This window comes from Ursus arctos, unplaced genomic scaffold, assembly GCF_023065955.2.
Source record: "Ursus arctos isolate Adak ecotype North America unplaced genomic scaffold, UrsArc2.0 scaffold_6, whole genome shotgun sequence".
NCBI classification, from domain to species: domain Eukaryota; kingdom Metazoa; phylum Chordata; class Mammalia; order Carnivora; family Ursidae; genus Ursus; species Ursus arctos.
This window is the reverse complement of record NW_026623078.1, coordinates 7510424-7530065: the sequence shown is the minus strand read 5'-3', so window position 1 is coordinate 7530065 and position 19642 is coordinate 7510424. Positions and strand designations below refer to the sequence as shown.

At 36.7% G+C, this 19642-nt stretch overlaps 1 protein-coding gene across 5 annotated transcripts in view; it reads right to left on the bottom strand.

Moving 5' to 3' along the window:
• The window catches only part of SPIDR (scaffold protein involved in DNA repair), a 478698-nt gene that overhangs the window by 407468 nt on the left and 51588 nt on the right, over positions 1 to 19642 (bottom strand). The window lies entirely within an intron of this gene.

Below are 19642 nucleotides of genomic sequence, written 5' to 3'. Positions count from 1 at the left end.
GCAAAGAAGAAGTCAAACTCTCTCTTCGCAGATGACATGATACTCTACCCAAAAGAAAACCCAAAAGAATCCACTCCCAAACTTTTAGAAGTTATAGAGCAATTCAGTAATGTCAAAATCAACGCTCAGAAATCAGTGCATTTCTATACACGAATAATGAGACTGAAGAAAGAGAAATTAGGGAATCCATCCCATTTACAATAGCACCAAAAACCATACGTTAACTTGGAATTAACTTAACCAGAAACGTAAAGGACCTATATTCTAGAAACTATAAATCACTCTTGAAAGACACTGAGGAAGATATAAAAAGATGGAAAAATATTCCATGCTCATGGATCGGAAGAATTAACACAGTTAAAATGTCCATGCTACCCAGAGCAATCTACACTTTCACTTCTATCCCAATCAAAATACCGAGGACATTTTTCAAAGAACTAGAACAAATAGTCCGTAAATTTGTATGGAACCAGAAAAGGCCCCGAATCGCCAAGGAACTGTTGAAAAGGAAAAACAAAGCTGGGGGCATCACAATGACGGAGTTCAAGCTGTACTACAAAGCTGTGATCACAAAGACAGCATGGTACTGGCACAAAAACAGACACATAGACCGATGGAACAGAATAGAGAACCCAGAAATGGACCCTCGGCTCTTTGGGCAACTAATCTTTGATAAAGCAGGAAAAAACATCTGGTGGAAAAAAGACAGTCTCTTCAATAAATGGTGCTGGGAAAATTGGACAGCTACATGCAAAAGAATGAAACTTGACCACTCTCTCACACCATAATCAAAGATAAACTCTAAATGGACGAAAGACCTCGATATGAGACAGCAATCCATTAAAATCCTAGAAGAGAACATAGGCAGCAACCTCTACGACATCGGCCACAGAAACTTTTTTCATGACACATGTCCAAAGGCAAGAGAAACAAAAGATAAAATGAACTTCTGGGACTTTATCAAGATAAAAAGCTTCTGCACAGCCAAGGAAACAGTCAAAAAAACTAAGAGGCAGCCCACGGAATGGGAAAATATATTTGAAAACGATGCTACAGATAAAAGACTGGTATCCAAGATCTACAAGAACTTCTCAAACTCAATACGTGAGAAACAAATAAACAAATCATAAAATGGGCAGAAGATATGAACAGACACTTTTCTAGTGATGACATACAAATGGCTAACAGACCCATGAAAAAATGTTCAAAATCATTAGCCATCAGGGAAATTCAAATCAAAACCATACTAAGATACCACCTTACGCCAGTTAGAATGGCAAAAATTGACAAGGCAAGAAACAACAATTGCTGGAGAGGATGTGGAGAAAAGTGATCCCTCCTACATTGTCAGTCGGAATGGAAGTTGGTCAGCCACTCTGGAAAATAGTGTGGAGGTCCCTCAAAAAGTTAAAAATTGAGCTACCCTATGACCCAGCCATTGCAATACTGGGTATTTACCCCAAAGATACAGACGTAGTGAAGAGAAGGGCCATATGCACCCCAATGTTCAGAGCAGCATTGTCCACAATAGCTAAATCGTGGAAGGAACCGAGATGCCCTTCAACAGATGACTGGATTAAGAAGTTGTGGTCCATATATACAATGGAATATTACTCAGCTATCAGAAAGAACGAGTTCTCAACATTTGCAGCTACATGGACGGCACTGGAGGAGAAAATGCTAAGTGAAATAAGTCAAGCAGAGAAAGACAATTATCATATGATTTCTCTCATGTATGGGACATAAAAACTAGGAAGATCAGTAGGGGAAGAAAGGGATAAAGAAAGGGGGGGTATTCAGAAGGGGGAATGAAGCATGAGAGACTACGGACTCTGAGAAACAAACTGAGGGCTTCAGAGGGGAGACGGGTGGGGGAATGGGGTAGACTGGTGATGGGTAGTAAGGAGGGCACGTATTGCATGGTGCACTGGGTGTTATACGCAACTAATGACTCATCGAACTTTCCATCAGAAACCAGGGATGTACTGTATGGTGACTAACATAATATGATAAAAAAAATTTTAAAAAAAGAAATTTACATTCTATAGAAACAAAGACTTCACAGGCAACATGACATCATTAAAATTATCTCTCTAAATAATCACTATTAAGGTGAATGCTCTACATGCTCCAATAATATGCAACAGGGTTGCAGATTGGATAAAAAGTTATGACCCATCCATTAGCTGTCTATAAGAGACTCGTTTTGAACCTAAAGATACATCCAGCCTGAAACTGAGGGGATGGAAAACCATTTTGCAAGCCAATGGACCTCAAAAGAAAGCTGGGGTAGCAAATCTCATATCAGATTAAATTTTAAACTAAAGACTGTAGTTAGAGATACAAAGGACACTATATTATTCTTAAAGGATGTATCCAACAAGTGGATATGATAATTATAAATATCTATGCCCCCAAGAGGGGAGCAGCAAGATACACAAGCCAACTCTTAACCACAATAAAGACACATATAGATAAAAATACGTTAATAGTAGGGGACCTCAACACTCCGCCCTCAGTAATAGACAGAGCACCTAAGCAGAAAATCAACAAAGAAACAAGAGCTTTGAATGACATACTGGACCAGATGGACCTCATAGATAGATACAGAACACTACACCCCAGAACAACACAATACTCATTGTTTTCAAATGCACATGGAACTTCTTCCAGAATAGACCATATACTGCGTCAAAAAACAGGTCTCAACTGATATCAAAAGACTGAGATTATTCCCTCCACATTCTCAGACCACAATGCTTTAATCTGGAACTCAATCTAGGAAAAATTTGGAAGAAACTCAAACACTTGGAAACTAAGAAACATCCTGCTCAGGAATGACTGGGTAACCAGGTAATTAAAAATCAATTTAAACAATTTTTGGAGACCAACGAGAATGAAAACACATCATTTCAAAACCTATGGGACACTGCAAAGGCAGAACTAAGGGGAAAATACATAGCCATCCAAGCCTCACTCAAAACAATAGAAAAATCTAAAATGCAGTTTTTATATTCTCACCTCAAGAAGCTGGAACAGCAACAGAAGAACAGGCCTAACCCACACATGAGAAGGCAGTTGATCAAGATTAGAGCAGAGATCAATGAATTAGAAACCAGGAGCACAGTAGAGCAGATGAACAGAACTAGAAGCTGGTTCTTTGAAAGAATAAATAAGACCGATAAGCCACTGGCCAGACTTATTCAAAAGAATAGAGAAAGGACTCAAATTAATAAAGTTATGAATGAAAAGGGAGAGTTCACAACCAACACCAAGGAAATAGGAAGGATTATTAGAAACTTTTATCAACAGCTTTATGCCAATAAATTAAACAACCTGGAAGAAATGGATGCCTTCCTAGAAACCTGTAAACTACCAAGACTGAAACAGGAAGAAACTGATCATTTAAACAGACTGATTAATTATGAAGAGATTGAAGCTGTGATCAAAAACCTCCCCAAAAACAAGAGTCCAGGGCCTGACGGATTCCCCGGGGAATTCTATCAAACATTCAAAGAAGAATAATACCTATTCTCCTGAAGCTGTTTCAAATAATAGAAACAGGGGGAACACTACAAAACTCATTCTATGAGGCCAGTATTACCTTGATCCCCAAACCAGGCAAAGAGCACATGAAAAAGGAGAATTACAGGCCGATATCCCTGATGAATATGGACGCCAAAATTCTCAACAAGATCCTAGCTAATAGGATCCAACAGTACATTAAAAGGATTATCCATCATGACCAAGTGGGATTCATCCCTGGGATGCAAGCGTGATTCAACATTCACAAGTCAATCAGTGTAATAGACCATATCAACAAGAGTCAAGAACCATATGATCCTCTCAATTGCTGCAGAAAAAGCATTTGACAAACTACAGCATCCTTTCCTGATTAAAACCCTTCAGAGTGTAGGGATAGAGGGTACATTCCTCAATCTCATAAAAACTATCTATGAAAAGCCTACAGCAAATATCATTCTCAATGGGGAAAAGCCAAAAGCCTTTCCCTTAAGATCAGGAACATGACAAGGATGCCGACTTTCGCCATTATTATTCAACATAGTATTAGAAGTCCTTGCAACAGCAATCAGACAACAAAAAGGGATAAAAGGTATCCAAATCGGCAAAGAAGAAGTCAAACTATCTCTCTTCGCAGATGACATGATACTCTATATGGAAAACCCAAAAGAATCCACACCCAAACTACTAGAACTTATAGAGCAATTCAGTAATGTGGCGAGATACAAAATCAATGCTCAGAAATCAGTCGCATTTCTGTACACGAACAATGAGACTGAAGAAAGAGAAATTAGGGAATCCATTCCATTTACAATAGCACCAAAAATCATACGTTATCTCGGAATTAACTTAACCAGAGATGTAAAGGATCTATATTCTAGAAACTATAAATCACTCTTGAAAGACATTGAAGAAGACACAAAAAGATAGAAAAATATTCCATGCTCATGGATCGGAAAAATTAAACATAGGTAAAATGTCTATGCTACCCAGAGCAATCTACACTTTCAATGCCATCCCAATCAAAATACCAATGAAATTTTTCAAAGATCTGGAACAGCCCTTAATTTGTGTGGAACCAGAAAAGGCCCCGAATAGTCAAGGAATTGCTGAAAAGGGAAAACAATGATGGGGGCATCACGTTGCTGGATTTCAAGCTATACTACAAAGCTGTGATCACAAAGACAGCATGGTACTGGCACAAAAACAGATTCATAGACCAATGGAACAGAATAGAGAACCCAGAAATGGACCCTCGGCTCTTTGGGCAACTAATCTTTGACAAAGCAGGAAAAAACATCCAGTGGAAAAAAGATAGTCTCTTCAATAAATGGTGCTGGGAAAATTGGACAGCTACATGCAAAAGAATGAAACTTGACCACTCTCTCACACCATACACAAAGATAAACTCCAAATGGATGAAATCTAAATGAATCGATGTGAGACAGGAATCCATCAAAATCCTAGAGGAGAACATAGGCAGCAACCTCTACGACATCGGCCACAGCAACTTTTTTCATGACACATCTCCAAAGGCAAGAGAAACAAAAGATAAAATGAAATTCTGGGACTTCATCAAGATAAAAACCTTCTGCGCAGCCAAGGAAACAGTCAAAAAAACTAAGAGGCAGCCCAGGGAATGGGAGAAGATATTTGCAAACGACACTACAGATAAAAGACTGGTATCCAAGATCTACAAAGAACTTCTCAAACTCTATACATGAGAAACAAATAAGCAAATCAAAAAAATGGGCAGAAGATATGAATAGACACTTTTCCAATGACGACATACATATGGCTAACAGACACATGAAAAAATGTTCAAAATCATTAGCCATCGGGGAAATTCAAATCAAAACCACATTGAGATACCACCTTACGACAGTTAGAATGGCAAAAATTCACAAGGCAAGAAACAATTGTTGGAGAGGATGTGGAGAAAGGGGATCCCTCTTACACTGTTGGTGGGAATGCAAGTTGGTACAGCCACTTTGGAAAACAGTGTGGAGGTCCCTCAAAAAGTTAAAAATTGAGCTACCCTATGATCCAGCAACTGCACTACTGGGAATTTACCCCAAGGATACAGACGTAGTGAAGAGAAGGGCCATAAGTACCCCAATGTTCATAGCAGCATTGTCCACGATAGCTAAATCGTGGAAGGAACCGAGATACCCTTCAACAGATGAATGGATTAAGAAGATGTGGTCCATATATACAATGGAATATTAGCCATCAGAAAAAACGATCTCAACATTTGCAGCAACATGAACGGGACTGGAGGAGATTATGCTAAGTGAAAAAGTCAAGCAGAGAAAGACAATTATCATATGGTTTCACTCATTTATGGAACATAAGAAATAGCAGGGAGATCGGTAAGAGAAGGAAGGGAAGAATGAAAAGGGGGTATACAGAACGGGGAATGAACCATGAGAGACTGTGGACTCTGGGAAACAAACTGAGGGCTTCAGAGGGGAAGGGGGTGGGGGAATGGGATAGGCTGGTGATGGGTATTAAGGAGGGCACGTATTGCATGGTGCACTGGGTGTATACTCAAATAATGAACCATGGAACACTACATCAAAAACTAAGGATGTAGTGTATGGTGACTAACATAACATAATAAAAAATTATTATTTAAAAAAAAAATGCTCATGGAGGGCCGATTGGGTGGCGCAATCGGTTAAGAGGCCGACTCTTGGTTTCGGCTCAGGTAGTGATCTCAGGGTCATGAGATTGAGCCCCATGCTGGCTCCACACTCAGCATGGTATCTGCTTAAGTTTCTCTCTCCCTCTGTTCCTCCTCTGCTCTCTCTCTTTAATAAATAAATCTAAAAAAAATACTACTACTACTTGTGGAAAAAAATGATTTGGACGACATTAAATCTGTAGATTGGCTAGGGAAAATTTCATTGTTTTAATTCTAAATACTTGGATTTTTCTGCATATCTCATTATTAATGTTTTCTACTTTAAATTCAACCATAGTTAGAAATTACAGTCCTTAGAATTTCAAACTTTTGAAACTTATTGAGAAGTTTTATGGCCCAATATATGATTAATCTTTGTATGCATATCATGTGCAGTTGAGTGGGATGTGCATTCTATTGTATTCTAGTTACATGTGATGTTCTACAAATGTCAATTAGGTCAATAGTGGTTTTCAGATCCTTTATGTTCAAACTGTTTTTTTTCTTGGTCTAGATTTTCTATAATTTATAGATAGTATGGTGTTAAAATTTCTAGCTCTGATTACAGATCTCAAGCACTTACAAATTTGTGGTTGACATGTCTTTCCGGTAAGTGTTACCACTATGAAATGTCCTTCTTTGTCTCCAATAACGCTGTTTGAAATCTATTTTACCTAATATTAATATAATCACTCCAGCTTTCTTATAATTACTATTTGCATGCTACATTGTTTTCCATTTATTTTCTATCTATGTCATTACATTTTTTAAAAAAAGATTTTATGTATTTATTTGAGAGACAGAGAAAGGGGGAAGGAGCAGAGGAAGAGGAACAAGTAGACTGCGGGCTGACCATGAAGCTCAAGGCAGAGCTTGATCCCACAACCCAGAGACCACGACCTAAGCAGAAATCAAGAGTTGGACTCTCAACCAGCTAAGCCATCCAGGCATCCCTGTGTTATTACATCTAAAATGCATCTCTGGTAGACAGCAGATAGGGAAGTCTTGCATTTTACCAATATCAAGCTCTACCTTTTCAGTAAAATACTTTATCTATTTTCATTTAATGTAATTGTTGATAGGGTTAATCTAGGTCTATAATTTTGCTATTTGTTTTTTCTTTTTTTTTAAGATTATGCTTATTTGAGAGAGAGAGGGAGAGAGAGAGAGCACACAAGTGGGGGGTGAAGGGCAGAGGGATAAGGAGAAGCAGACTGCCCGCTGAGCAGGGAGCCCGATAAAGGGCTCCATCCCAGGACCCTAAGATCACGACCTGAGTCCAAGGCAGATGCTTAACCCACCGAGCCACCCAGGTGCCCCATTTGTCTTCTTTTCATCTCATCTGTTTATATTCATCTGTTACTACCTTTATATCACTTTTTATATTCTCTGAATACACTTTAAATTCTACTTTGATTTCTCTATTGTTTTTCAGCTATACTTATTTGTATTTTATTTTTCATTTTTAGTGTTCATTGTAGGAATCATAACATACACCTTTAACTTTTCACAGTGGACTTAGAGCTACTATTTTACCACTTCCATAAAATAAGAACCAAGTAAGGCACAAAATTCGATCTACCTAGCCCAATCCCTTATTCCACAACTACCATATTACATCAACATATGCCATAAATGCCATGTTATAGTGTTAATGTTATAATTTTTGCTTTAAATTATCAGGTTTAACTTTTTTTAATAAGTAGGGAGGAGATTATTTTTTATTTATCCACATATTTACCAATTGCCATGTCCTCTATTCCATCCTGAAAATGTGAATTTTCATCTGGTATTACCTCCCTTCAGCCTGAAAGAACTTCCTTTAGCATTCTTGTAATGTATATCCGCTGCAATGAAATCTTTTAATTCTTGTTTATCTGAAAAGGTTTTTATTTTGCCTTCATTCTTAAAAGGTATTTTCACTGACAGAATTCTGGGTTGATTTGTTTTTCCAGCCATGTAAAAGTGTTCTATAGCCTGCTACCCAGCACTGTTTCTGATAAGTAGTCAGCTATCACTTATTGTTACTGTATCGGTTCTCAGGGTGCTTTCAAGATTCTTTCTTTATCATTTCAACTGCTTGACTATGATGTGCCTAAGTGTGATTTTCTTGTATTTATTTTGTTTGGAGATCACTGAGCTTCTTGAATATGTAAATTTATGTCTTTCACCAATTTGGGGTAAATTTCAACAATTATTTTTCCAAAAATTTTTCCTCCAATTTCTCCTCTCCTATACTTATAGGACTTCATTAAAATGTATTGCTGGATCTTTTGATACTGTCCTACCAAATTACTGAGGCTAACTTCATCTTCTAAAATCTTTTTTCACTTTTTAGATTAAATAATTTCTACTGATCTATCAAGTTCATTGCCTTCTTTCCCAATCTTCTATAATCCTATGTAATGAATTTTTTATTTCAGGTATTGTACATTTAATTATAAAATTTTCATTTGGTTCTATTTTTGCGTCTGCATTCATTATGTGCATATTTTCCTTTATGTCCCTAAACAGTTAAAACAGCTACTGATTCTAATATATGAGTCATATCAGGACCCATCTCAATCAATTGCTTTTTCATTTTAAGTATAAGTCATACTTTTCTAGCTGGGATAATAGGGTGACAGTGAGAGGAGGAACATTTATACTAAGAGAAATTGACAAAGCTCCTGCTCTGGTATCTCATTAGCTGAAGTTTAGACAATTAAGAAGGGAGATGTTGGAAAAATAAGGATGTAAATTCTGAAACAGATGCTATAAATCATAAGGGCACATAATTTCATATAGAATAAAAACCAAAATATGCTTGTTATGAGATCACGAACACACAGATCATATATCTAATATCTACAGATCATACAGACAGGCATTAACTTGTTTATTGTACTTCACCTTACCGAATTTCACAGATACTGCATTTTTGCAAGTTGAAGGTCTGTGGCAAGCCTGCATCAAACAAGCCTATCAGTGCCATTTTTTCCAACAGCATTTGCTCATTTTGTGTCTCTGGGTCACATTTTGATAATTGTCCATATTCACAATACTGTAAACTTTTTCATTATTGTTGTATTTGTTACAGTGATCTGTGATCAGTGATTATCATTTGCTGAAAGCTCAGAAGACGGTTAGCACTTTTTAGCAATAAAGTATTTTTTAATTAGATTGTTTTGTTAGACAATAATGCTATTGCACACTCAAGAGACTATAGTATAATGTAAACACAACTTTTACATGCCCTGGGAAACCAAAAAATTCACTTGACTCATTTTATTGCAGTATTTGCTTTACTGTGCTGATCTGTAATGAAACCTGAAATATCTCCAATGCAGGCCTTGTATAAACATAAATTATAATATAAAATAACCAAAAAAATACACATTCCTCAATATAACCTCTAACATCCCTCCTTTTTTACCATGAGAACACACTAGAATATGGATTTCTTCTGAAGTGCAATGTTTCTATAATGAAATCTTTAAAATAAAATCAAAACGCCATTACTAAAAACTCCAAACTTGCTTTACAAGCATTAAATTTTGTCGGTTTTTATATAAACATTATATTTGAAAGCCAGTTTCTAAAATGTGTTTTTGATCATCATAATTATTTCAAGTCCATATACAAAGTATGCAATGAACAGTTCTTAGACATTAACAATTAGTACATATTTAGTCACATCATTTTATTCCAATTCACAATTAAAACTCATTAAAAGTGAAATTAAATGTATTACTTTCAAATTTCTATATAAATATAAACAAATGAATAAAAATAAACAAAGATAAAATTGCAAATATGCTCATAAATTTAGAAATATTTTCAGGGGCACCTGGGTGGCTCAGATGGTTAAGTGTCTGCCTTTGGCTCTGGTCATGATCCCAGGGTCCTTCCTCAGCAGGGAACCTTCTTCCCTCTCTCCCTCTGCCTCTCCCCCTGTTTGTGTTCTCTCTGTCTCTCTCAAACGAATAAATAAAAATTCTTTAAAAAAAAAAGAAATATTTTCAAAGATCACTTTGTAAAGGGTTACCCACGTAAGAATACAAACTTTTGTTTACTCTGTTGAAACTTTTCCATATTTCATCTTCTATGAGCTATTGAATCATTTGTTCTACCACTACTGTTAAGTATACAAAGAAAATATCTATTTCATAACAATGAATATGTATTTCAAATTTGAAAACCTCATTTGTTTTCTTTAAAACTTCATGAATTACTTTGAGATCTTACATTTGTGTCAGCCAGCTTCTGCTGCACATCTTCAACAAAAACCTGAACCTTATTCAGGTTATCTGATATTTATTATGCCTGTTAACTTGCATTAGGAGTCACTACATAAAATACACAAGAATTACATGACAAAGCTCACCTAAATCCAACTTCCTTCACACTTCCTGAAAAATGTAGGTGATGAAGAGAAATCACTGCTGTGACTTTGCTGCCCTCTACAGGAATGGTTCTTGGAAGACACATAAATTGTGAAAAGCCAGACAGCATACTACCCAATACAGAAAGTAATATCAATAATCAACTATATTTGTTAAAAGTGCTAAAAGACAACATTACAAAGAGAAGTTATTGCTAGTCTCTTTGATTTCTATCACGCTTTTCTTCCAAGTAGTTGAACATGTTGTTAAACTGTTATACTCCAAGGAATACAACCTAAGTAATTAAGATTTGGTATCAGATTCCATGAGTTAGAATCTCATTCTGCCACTTATTAGCTATATCTCCATTCCCTCATCTATAAAATGGAGTTAGTAATAACATCTAGTTGACATGATGATCAGCACTTTAATAAAGTGCCTGACATACAGTAAAAACACAGGGCTATCGTGTTGTTAATGTTATCATTGCTATTACTATTATTGACACTATAACAAAATGACCAGGACCACAGCTCAGAAACTAGACAGCCTGAGTTAGAACCCTGGCTCTGTCACATACTACTTTATAACCAAAGAAAAATTACTTAATCTCTCTGTGCCTTAGAATCCTCTGAAAATTAGGGATGATAACAATAGTTTCCATCTCACAAGAGCTATTATGACATTTAATTAAGCTAATGTACATAGCACAGCACTCAGAAGAATGCCCCACAAGGAAGAATTCATAATGTTAACATGTGCTGTTATCACAAGTTCAGTTGCCTTTACATAAGCACTACCCCTGCTCCAGAGAACTGGCAAAATTATGCTCACAGGCAAGACTGTTTCCTAAATCAACAATATCACTCATGTCAGCCTGGGCAAGGGATTCATAACAGACCTAAATTATAATCAATGTTTCCCACTGAGTGAAAGCATGGTTCTCCCACCGAGTAAGTATCCATACACCATATACGTTCTATTTCTACAAAGATTCATCAATGAGAGACAAATAGTGTATTGTTGGTAAAATATTAACAATTATTCAGTAGTAAAAGGATAGGGAGAGTTTGCTTCTGGAGAGCTAAGTTATACTTACAAAATTCCTAATTATAGTATAAACCTTCCCCCCTTCCATTTTATTCAACATACATGGCTCATTTAAACATTATAACAAACACTGCTGACACCCTACTCATATCTCCTTCCCTATATTCAGTGATGCTGGCCCTATCTCCAATGTCCAGCAATTTCATTTCTTTGCCTCAGGGATTTCTCTTGCTGCCAGAAGCCATTTTTCCCCACCTGTGCAGTAGTCTCTAAGAATTAGGAAATACTCCATCGCCCAAATTCCACAGAGGGCCAGCCGATAACCAATGAATGAAGGGATCTACATATAAATAACCCAGCTTTCTTGCCCCTTTCCTGTCCCTCTGATGGGATAATTCTGAGGCTCCCAGAGTTTTACAGCAGTGCTAAGCTACAGGTGCCCACAATAATTAAAGATCCCTTGATTGGCTGCTATCCCCCATCCCAGGCTCACTTGCTCAGCACTAGGTGTTCTCAGGGCATGCTTCTATGCAAATTCAAAGACAAATAATAAACTGTGAATATAGATAGACAAGTCCACAAAAACCACACTTCACATATTTTACTTTTCTCAACATACCTGAAATGTTGAATAAACAAAAGAGAAAGATTAAGGTATTACTCTTAAGTATTAGGAAAGAAGTACTAGTGTGACTGCAAGATGCTGGGCAGAGCATGCAGGTATGAGTCTCCTGAGGGCAGATGCCAAAACACCACCAGCTATAGAAGAGATTCACTGAAGGAAGCGCCTGCAAAGGATAAAGGGGAGAAAGTAGGAGTCAAGGAGAGATTTAAGACCACAGTGCAGGTCTGAAAACTATGAAAGGAGGAGAAGAAGGAAAAAGAATTGGGTAGGAAAAGTCTCAGACTGCAGTGCAACCCATCAGTAACATGGCCCTAGTACAAACAAAATGAAGGATCCTGAAGGATGGCAGTTGGGGCCATCAATCAACTGTGTTCCTTGCAGTGGAAGATCTGAGTACACATTTCCACAGCTGCACTGCAGGGAATGATGATGCAAAGTGACATTATCGCAGCAACTTAAAAAATGTGTCTGGAGAAAAACTTCCTCTCCTCCAAGATTGTTGGTTATCAATGTGTACTACTGTTTTGCATGATTATATACTTCACGTAATGCAGTATCAAACTGTACATATCCTTTGGCAAACTGGCTTACTTCCTCAATATTATTCATGATGATAATACAGCTCTCTACTATATACAAAACAATTTGCCTGTGTTCATATAAAATTAGCTTACTTTCAGAAGTTTTTTCTCTTCTAAACAATGCTACAATGAATAGTCATGTATATATATTCCTCTAGGCATGTGTGAAAATTCCTCTGACCAGTGGCTTTCAAACATTTTTGCTTAAGAACAGTAAAAAGTACATTACATATTGTAATTCCACACACATATACTAATAAATACAACTCAATATAAAATTGCATGAAAATATTGTTACTAACTCATACATTCTAATGTCTTTTATTCCACTTTATTTTTAAAACTCATTGAATCAATTACCCACTAATGGGTCATAAGCCAGTTTGAAAAACTCAAGGATATTTATCTAAGAGCACAACTCCAGGATCATAAATTATGAATAACTTCAGCTTTATTAGAACTTGCCAAATTACAAAATAACTAAAGCAATTTACATTCAACAGCAACTATTCCTGTTGATACACATTCCTGACATTGGGCACCATCACCTTCCTTAAACAGTGCTTAAGTAATCTCGGTAATATGTAGTATTTCATTTTTAATTTACAGTTCCTGTACTACTAGTGAGACTGAGCATCTTTTCACATGCTTAGGTTTCCCTTTCCTGCTCATGATCTGATTTTCGTTTGGGCTATGTCTTTTCCTTACTGGTTTGTTGAAGTTCTCAATATATTCTGGATACTACTACAGAATGTCCTTTTAATAAACATTTTTTAATTCAAGCAATAAATGTACTTGGTTCAAAATTCAAAATAGCATACAAGGTTAGTCAATAAAAATAGCTTCCTACCACTCTAAAGATAGTCCATAAAAACACATATTCTTTCCAATTTTTTTTTTTTATTTTCTTAGTTAACATACAGTGCAATATTGGTTTCTGGAGTAGAATTCAGTAATTCATCACTTACGTACAACACCCAGTGCTCATCACACAACTGCTCACTTTAATACCCATCACGCATCTAGCTGATTCCCCACCCACCTCCTTCTAGCAACCCTCAGTTTGTTCTCTATCATTAAGAGTCACTTACGACTTGTTTCCCTCTCTTTTTGCTTTTCCCCCTTCTCATACGTTCATGTTTTCTTTCTTAAATTCCACATATCAGTGAGATCATATGGTATGTCTTTCTCTGATTTATTTTACTTAGCATAATGTACTCTAAATCCATCCACATCATTGCAAAAGGCAAGACTTCATTCTTTTTGAGGGCTGAATAATATTCCATTGTGTATATATACCACATCTTCTTCATCCATTCATCAGTTGATGGACATTTGGGCTCTCTCCATGGTTTGACCATTGCTGATAATACTGCTATAAACATTGGGGTGCATGTACGCCTTTAAATCTGTATTTCTGTATCCTTTGGGTATAGGGTCCTAGGAATGGAACTGTTAGACCACAGGGTAGTTCTATTTTTAACTTTTTGACAAACCTCCGTACTGTTCTCCAGACTGGCTGCACCAGTTTGCATTTCCATCAACAATGCAACAGGGTTCCCTTTTCTCCACAGCCTCACTAACACCTGTTGTTTCTTGTGTTGTTAATTTTAGTCATTCTGACAGGTGTAAGGTGGTATCTCATCATGGTTTTGATTTGTATTTTCCTGATGACGAGTGATGTTGAAAATCTTTTCATTTGTCTGTTAGCCATCTGAATGTCTTCCTTGGAGATGTGTCTATTCATGTCTTCTGTCCATTTCTTAACTGGATTATTTGTTTTCTGGGTGTTGAGTTTGGAAAGTTCGCTACAGATTTGGACACTAACCCTTTCGTTATCAGATATGTTGTTTGTAAATACCTTCTCCCATTCTGTGGACTGCCTTCTAGTTTTGTGGATTGTTTCCTTTGCTGTGCAGAAGCTTTTTATCATGAAAAATCCTAATACTTCATTTTTGCTTTTGTTTCTCTTGCTTCTGGCTAGGTGTCTAATGAGAAGTTGCTGTGGCTGACATCAAAGAGATTGCTGCCTGTGTTCTCCTCTAGGATTTTGATGGTTTCCTGTCTCACAATTAGATTTTGAATCTATTTTGAATTTATTTTTGTGTATGGTGTAAAAAAGTGGTCCAGTTTCATTCTTCTGCACATGGCTATCCAATTTTCCCAATATCATTTGTTGAAGAAACTGTCTTTTTTCCATGGGATTTTCTTTCCTGCTTTGTTTAAAAGTAATTGACCATATAGTTGTGGATCCATTTCTGGGTTCTCTATTCTGTTCCACTGATCTATGTGTCTGTTTTTATGTCAGTACCATGCTGCCTTGATGACTACAGCTTTCTAATACAGCTGAAAATTTGGAATCATGATGCCTCCAGTTTTGTTTTTCCTTTTCACAACTGCTTTGGCTATTCATGATCTTTTGTAGCTCCAAACAAATTTTAGGATTGTTTGTTGTAGCTCTGTGAAAAAGCTGGTGGTATTTTGATAGTGATTGCATTAAATGTGTAGATTGCTTTGGGTAGTATAGACAGTATTGCTTTGGGTAGTATAGTATAAGTATAGTGATTGCATTAAATGGGTAGATTGCTTTGGGTAGTATAGTTCCTCCAATCCATGAGCATGGAATATTTATCCATTTCTTTGTGTCCTCTTCAATTTCTTTCATAAGTCTTCTGTAGTTTTCAGAGCACAGATCTTTTACCTCTCTAGTTAGGTTTATTCCTAAGTATCTTATTATTTTGGTGCAAAAGCAAATGGGATCAATTCCTTGATTTGTTTTTCTGGCTGCTTCGTTATTGCTGTATAGCAATACAACAGATTTCTGCACATTCATTCTATATCCTGTGACTTTGCTGAATTGCTCTATCAGTTCTAGCAATTTTTTGATGGAGTCTTTCAGGTTTTCTACAGAGTATCATGTCATCTACAAATAGTGAAAGTTTGACTTCTTCCTTACCAACTTAGATGCCTTTTCTTTCTTTTTGTTCCCGGATTCCTGAGGCTGACTTACAGTACTATGTTAAATAGTAATGTTGAGAGTGGACATCCTTGTTTTGTTCCTGACCATAGGGTAAAGGCTTTCAGTTTTTCCCCACTGAGGATGATATAAGCTGTGGGTCTTTCATATATGGCCTTTATGATGTTAAGGTATGTTCCATCAATCCCGATTTTGTTGAGAGTTTTTATCAAGAAAGGATGCTGTACTTTGTCAAATGCTTTTTCTACATCTATTGACAGGACCATATGGTTTTTATCCTTTCTTTTAATAATGTGGTATACCGTGTTGATGGATTTGCAGATGTTGAACCACCCCTGCAGCCCAGGAATAAATCCCACTTGATCTTGGTGAATAATTATTTTAATGTACTGTTGAATTCTATTTGCTAGTATTTTATTGAGAATTTTTACATTTATGTTCATCAGAGATATTGGCCTGTAATCCTCCTTTTTAGTGGGGTATTTGTCTGGTTTTGGGGTCAAGGTAATGCTGGCTTCACAGAATGAGTTTGGAAGCTTTCCTTCCATTTCCATTTTTTGGAATAGTTTGAGAAGAATAGGTATTAACTCTTCTTTAAATGTCTGGTAGAATTTCCCTGGGAATCCATCCAACCCTGGACTTTTGTTTGTTGAGAGATTTCTGATTACTGATTCAATTTCTTTGCTGGCTATGGGGTTGTTTAAATTTTCTATTTCTCCCTGTTTCAGTTTGGTAGTTTGTAGGTTTCTAAAAATTTGTTCATTTCTTCCAGGTTGCCCAGTTTGTTGGCACATAATTTTTCATAGTATTCTCTTACAACTGTTTGTATTTCTGTGGTGATGGATATAATGTCTCTTCTTTCATTCAAGATTTTATCTATTTGGGTCCTTTCTCTCTCCCTCTCTCTCTCTCTTTTGATAAGTCTGGCTAGGGGTTTATCAATTTTATAAATTCTTTCAAGGACCAGCTCTTAGTTTCGTTAATCTGTACTACTGTTTTTTCTCTTTTTGTTTCTATATCGTTTATTTCCACTCTAATCTTTATTATTTCCCTTCTTCTGCTAACTTTAGGCTTCATTTGCTGTTCCTTTTCTAACTCCTTTAGGTGTAAAGTTAGGTTGTGTATTTGAGACTTTCCTTGCTTTTGAGGTGGGACTGTATTGCAACTTAAAACTGCCTTTGCTGCATCCCAAAGGTTTTGGACCGTTGTGTTTTCTTTCATTTGTTTCCATGCACTTTTGTATTTCTTCTTTAATTTCCCGGTTAGCCCATTCATTCTTTAGTGGGACGCTCTTTAACTTCCATGTATTTGTGGTCTTTCCAAATTTTTCCTTATAGCTCACTTTAAGTTTCAGAGCATTATAGTTTGAAAATATGCATGGTATGATCTCAATCTTTTTATACTTGTTGAGGGCTGATTTGTGACCCAGTATGTGATCTATTCAGGAGAATGTTCTGTATGCACTCAGAAAGAATGTATATTCTGATGCTTCAGGATAAATGCTCTAAATATATCTGTTGAGTGCATCTGGTCCAGTGTGTCATTCAAAGCCCTTGTTTCCTTGTTGATCTTCTGCTTAGATGATGTCTACTGCTGTAAGTGGGGTGTTGAAGTTCCCTACTATTAATGTATTATTATCCATGAGTTTCTTTATGTTTATAATTAATTGATCTATATATTTGGGTGCTCCCAAGTTGGGAGCATGAATATTTACATTTGTTAGACCTTCTTGATGGATAGATCCCTTAATTATGATATAATGCCCTTCAGCTCTTGTTACAGTCTTTGTTTTAAAATCTAGTTTGTCTGATATCAGTACGGCTATTCTGGCTTTCTTTTGACATCCTTTGGCATGATAGGTGGTTATCCCTCCCCTTTCAATCTGCAGGTTCTTTAGGTCTAAAACGAGTCTCTCATAGGCAGCATATAGACGGATCTTGTTTTTTAATCCAATCTAATACCCTGTGTCTTTTGATTGGAGCATTTAGTCCATATACATTCAAAGTGACTACTGAAAGATATGAATTCAGCACCACTATGTTATTTGCAGAGTTGGTGACTCTGGTGATGTTCTCTGGTCCTTTCTAGTCTTTGTTCCTTTCGGCATTTTTTTTCCTAAGGGGACTCATAGGGTCCCCTTAGTATTTCTTGCAGGGCTGTTTTAGTGGTCACAATCTCCTTTATTTTATTTTATTTTATTTATTTATTTATTTATTTAGTCTAGGAAACTCTTTATCTCTCTTTCTATTCTAAATGAGACTTGCTGGATAAATAACTGCAACTCGTTACATTGAATGCGGGAATAATAATTCCAACTCATCACACTGAATAATTCCAAAGCATCATATTGAATAATTACAACTCATTACATTGAATATTTCCTTCAACTCCTTTCTGGCCTGCAAGGTTTCAGTGGACAGATCTGCTGTGAACCTGATCTGTCTTCCCTTGTAGGTTAAGGACTTTTTTTATCTTGCTGCTTTCAGGACTCTTTCCCTGTCTATTCTGTGAATCTGACTATGATATGCCTTGGTGATGGTTGGCTCTTTTTGAACTTAATGGGATTTCTCTGTGCTTTTTGGATTTTGATGTCTGTGTCTTTCCCCAGGTTAGGGATGTTTTCAGCTATAATTTGTTTGAATAAACTGCCCCTTTTTTTCTCCCTACATCTTCTGGAACTCCTATGATATGAATGTTTTAACAGTTTAATAAGTCACTGATTTCCTTAAGTCTATTTGTGATCCATTACCTGTTTCCTTCTTTTTTTCAGCTTCCTCATTTTCCATCATTTTATCTTCTGTATCACTAATTCACTCCAATCATTTGTCCGTCCTCATTTTTATGGCCTCCACTTGGAACTGCATCTTGGTTATAGCATTTTTAATTTTGGCCTGACTGGATTTTAGGTCTTTTGTCTCTGCAGTAAAGGATTCTCTAGTGTTTTCTATGCTTTATTCAAGCCCAGCTAGTATCCTTATAATCGTTATTTCATATTCTAGTTAGCTATATTGATTAAGTCCATGGCTGTGAGTACTACCTGCTATTCTTTCTTCTGGGATGAATTTCCCCATCTCATCATTTTGTCCAGAAAAGAAAGGAAGATATGGAGCTGGGGTGGCTCAGTCAGTTAAACCTCTGCCTTCAGCTCAGTTCATGATCTCGGCCCCGTGTCAAGCTTGCTGCTCAACAGGGACTCTGCTTCTCCTTCTCCCTCTGTCCCTCCCCCCACTTGTGCTTCCTCTCTCAAATAAATAAATAAATCTTAAAAAAAATAAAGAATCTAGATCCCAAAGTGAGAAAAAAATATAAAAATAAAATGCAATGAAAGTAAACAAAAAATATAAAGTATACATATAAAAATTTAAACTTCTAAAAAAGAAATGCAAAAAATAAGAAATTAAATGAAAAAAAAAGTAAAGAATAAAAGTTCAAAGGAGGCTAGATACTCTAATTTTCCTTAGAGCTGAAGCTTTGCAGCCCTCTATGATCAGTAAAATTAGCGCAAGCAAGTTGTTTGTACTGGTCTTCTTGGGGAGGGGCTTGTTGTGCTGATTCTCAGGTGGACTTGTGGGGGGGGGGCGGGGCTTGGTGTAAGCAGCTCTGGACTCCACTAGGTCCACTAGGTGGCCCTGTTTTGCTCCCTGAAGGCTTTCAGTGCTGAAGGGCATGTGGGAAGAATATGGTGGCACCCCACTCTCCAGCCCTGGAACCGAAAATTCGTATCCCACAGTTTTCAGGGAACCCTCACTGAAGAGCGATCAATCACTCTTGTCTCCCCAGTTAGCATCAGAATCCTGTGTTTACCCTGTCTGTGTCCAAGCTTTATTATCTCAGGCA